This window comes from Mastomys coucha, unplaced genomic scaffold, assembly GCF_008632895.1.
Source record: "Mastomys coucha isolate ucsf_1 unplaced genomic scaffold, UCSF_Mcou_1 pScaffold22, whole genome shotgun sequence".
NCBI lineage: Eukaryota > Metazoa > Chordata > Mammalia > Rodentia > Muridae > Mastomys > Mastomys coucha.
The window spans coordinates 34,261,285-34,265,572 of NW_022196905.1; the positions used below are offsets into that span (position 1 = coordinate 34,261,285).

A 4,288-nucleotide genomic window follows, 5' to 3' on the forward strand; every position below is an offset into this window, starting at 1 on the left:
GTGTGTATTTATAAAAATCAAAGGCAGCTAGCTGGCTATTTGGTTTCTTCTAATGAGGAAACTAGTCCCAATAGAAGAGTTACAACCTCATGACATAGTTACTTCACAAAATGCCCATATACAAATCCATTCATCACATTTAGATTAGATTTTCAACAAAAATTCTGAGAGGACACACATATTTATTTAAATCAATGTGATAAAATTTTTAATTTTGTCTTACTAAAATGATAACTTAGATACACTAATGTGACTCAGACCTTATCCACATACAATCATTGGTCTTAATACCACTTCTAATACTAGGTAGAAATATAGAAATAAGCAAGATGTGAGATTCTTGTAAAGCATAGAGATCTGCAGGTTATCTTTGCATTCTTCAACTTCTATTTACTGTAATGAACTGCTTAAGAAGTTACATCATTATTATACAAAGAGAGAAAGATTTCTTGGGCACATGATTTTATAACTCTATCCCAAGATTGGGAGATCAGTACTTTGGGCCTCAGATAATAAATTGTTCCTTTTGTGAGCCAGAACCCAAATTGGCTAAGAAACAAGAAGATACTAGACCCATGACCTAAGCTTCTCTCTTCCCTTCACAACTCATCTACTAAAAGTATCTATATCTTTCCAGAATTTTATGCCTAACCTCAGGGATGGAGACTTACACACGGCCTTTTGGGAAAAGATTCAATATAATAACCTACTTTAGCTACAACAAGCTGTTTTCTTATGGCAAATAAATATCAGTTACATTCTCAAGGTGCTTGCACCTGGGAGATTAAAGTTCATAGAGTGTAAAGGCATCCATGATGGTAATTCTCGGACCCTGTTGGAGTTCCCTGCAAAATGTTTTCATGTGTACTATTTAGTGAAACATTCTTTATGAGCCTTATGGGCTGTTGACTCTTTGCAAGTGAGCTCAACTTTAAAATTAGATGAAACACAGTTCTCATCTGCAATGAGGTCATAAGCTGATCTATTTCACATGCAAATTTTCTACAGTTAACATTACCAGTCAAATGTATTCTTGCAGAGTTGGCTTGGAGACCCATTATACAAGCTTGCTGAAGTTCCATAGCTAATTCACAAGTCCACTTCCATTTTTTGAATGTTTTCTCCTCTGCCCCAAGCCATTCACTTCTTCCACCCACAGATTCTGAACTTAAACTTTCAGCTTTTAGAGTTATCCATAGTATTTTCTTAGCATTTTTTCATTCTTATGAAAGCAACATGTATTAGGTGCTTCTAATTTAGATTTTCCAAATTACCAAGGCTGACGGATTTTAGATCATGGCTTGAGGTCACACAGAGTCTGGGGAGCACAGAAGACTTTAAGTTTGTGAGATACTCTTCTACGTGAGATTAGATTGTGATATAAAAGACCATGGGCAGTTCTTCCAAAAAAAGTTGGAAAATGCCTGAAGATGCAAAGGTGCTTGTGTATGCAGAGGCATAACAAGCTAATATTTCTTACTATATGTTATGGGCTGTACCATGAGTAAGGTATAGCTTATAGACTTCAAGCAACTTTTACCACCTGGCTTCTGATCCCTTGCACATTCTCAACTCTCATCCTTTGCTGTTTTTATTACCTTTTTCATCAGACAGAATGTGCTTCACTTCTAAAACTAGTTATAGTGATTTCACACACACTGCTCTTCCTGATTCCTATCCTAGCCATCTTCATGATGACTACTCATCTTCTACTATTTATGATTATGTTTATTATATCAAGTGATTGAAGAAGAAATTATAACTAAGTATAGCTTTAGACATTTGATACAAATCTAGATAGGCTGATGGGCTGATTTTCCTTGCCAAAGACCATAGGAATTCACAGGTCCTGCCATCTTCGGTGTTAAAAGTGTGATACTTTGTGGCAAAGACTAAGTTACCCATAATTGTCCCATACAAATTCACTCCTTGGTGACAACTTCTTGTTCCTCAACAACTAGATATTCCCTCCTCGGTGTTCCCTTCCTCATAGCTATTCATTGACTTTCTGCTCTAATTGTTTTCTTGTGGAAAATCTTTCACAAATCCCATTGTGAGATTTTTGGGGTACAAGAGGACAAGGCCAGTATGCACTTTGTACTCAATGCCTGGCTTGGGCCTGGGCATATGAAGTGTTCTTTGAATATCTGTCAAATAATTTTACAGAAGACATCTTACATTCCTCCAAGGTACACTCAGAAATTGGGTAATGGGTCTTTTTTAGCAAGAGGGAGCATTCAGCTTCTTGAAAATATTGAAAGGCCATTTCCTGAACCCTGATGTGCACCATTCTCGTGGGTCCTTGAGATTTCTATAAGAGAGAAAATTGGAACACTATCAGTGCAGACAGTTACACAAAAGGGATATCTCTGATGGGAACATAAAGAAAGAGAAAGAACTGTCAGAGAAGAAATAGAATAAAAATAGAGGTAGTCAGGGATGAAGAATAAGAATGGCTACAATTAATGCTTCTTCTTTGTTTAAATTGAATAACTATTGTGGAAAGAACACGGTAATTCTCAAAGGAAAAATGGCTGAACCCACTCAGGAAGAAATGACAAGCTTATCAGTGGATAGTAATACTCATGATTCAGAGAGCACTGAATATTAGAGTTAATTCTAAATATACATAGTGTGCCAGAGAACTAAGAGATGAACAATTTACCTGTATCTTTTTAAAAACCGAGATAATTTTCATACCAAACTATAAAACATAGTGAAAGTGGCACATGAATTTCAGTCTCACTTAGGAACATATGAGCATACTGATAAAAGAATTTAAACAAAATATTAGGAAGTTGATTCCAGTAATACATGATCAAAAGAAAAACTGTTTTATTTATTTTTTAATATTAAAAAAACTTTAAAGTAATTTCCCCTAGTTGATTCATTAAAGGGCAAATACAGTAAATGGAGTTAGAAAAAGCACTGGCTCCTCTTTCTTTTTGTGTTCGTCATTTTGGCGAGTTACTGCAAGATGGCTGCTGCATATGTTCTCTAGGCCTTTTAGGAAACATGGAGTTGTTCCTTTGGCCACATACATGCGGATCTACAAAAAGGGTGATATTGTAGACATCAAGGGAATGGGCACTGTTCAAAAAGGAATGCCCCATAAGTGTTACCATGGCAAAACCGGAAGTGTCTACAATGTCACCCAGCATGCCGTGGGCATCATTGTAAACAAGCAAGTTAAGGGCAAGATTCTGGCCAAGAGGATCAATGTGTGGATTGAGCACATCAAGCACTCAAAGAGCAGAGACAGCTTCCTGAAGGGGGTGAAGGAGAATGATCAGAAGAAAAAGGAAGCCAAAGAGAAGGGAACCTGGGTTTAGCTGAAGCGCCAGCCTGTACCACCCAGAGAAGTGCACTTTGTGAGGACCAACGGAAAAGAGCCTGAGCTGTTGGAGCCCATTCCATATGAATTTATGGCCTAATATACAAAAAAGAAATAAAGGACCCAGACTGCTAAAAAAAAAAAAAAAAAAAGAACTGACTAATTAAAATTGTGCAGAAATGGCTCTGACACTCCCAGGATTAGAGGTGAGGAGGACCCAACATTTGTCCCAACACCAGGAGTAACTGGGACTAGCGGGACCAGGCACACAGGAACTCCACCAGTCCAGTGGCTCATGTTCCTTCAGGTCTGTCTGGGATGGTGTCCTAAGCAGACCTTTGGCACAAGCTCTGCAGCCAGTCACACAATTCCCAGAGAAAGTTGCATTCCCAGGTGTGCTCACAAGCCCAGGATCTTAGGATCCCTGAATCACAGGATCACAGAGACAGCTTTACTCTGAGGAGTTCTGACACAACCAGGATCACAAGAAGGAGAGGCTCCAGTAAGATTTAGCAAGGGCAGGTAGCACTAGAGATAACCAGATGGCGGGGTTGGGAGGGCAGCGTAAGAAAATAAACACAAACCAAGGTTACTTAGCATCATCAGAACCCAATTCTCCCACCATAGCAAGTCCTGGACACAACCATTACACCGGAAAAGCAAGATTCAGATCTAAAATCACTTCTCATGATGATGATACAGAACTTTAAAAGAGACATAAATAACTTCCTTAAAGAAATACAGGAGAACACAGGTAAACAGCTAGAAGCCCTTCAAGAGGAAACACAAAAGTCCCTTAAAGAACTACAGGAAAACCCAATCAAACAGGTGAAGGATATGAGCAAAACCATCCAGAATCTAAAAATGGAAATAGAAACAATAAAAAAAATCAGAAAGAGAGGCAACCCTGGAGATACAAAACCTAGGAAAGAAATCAGGAGTCATAGATGCAAA

At 38.2% G+C, this 4,288-nt stretch overlaps 1 pseudogene; it reads left to right on the forward strand.

The window, feature by feature from the left end:
* Positions 1 to 1,390: 1,390 nt before the first annotated feature.
* Positions 1,391 to 3,470, forward strand: LOC116104518 (annotated as a pseudogene).
* The last annotated feature ends 818 nt before the right edge of the window (positions 3,471 to 4,288 follow it).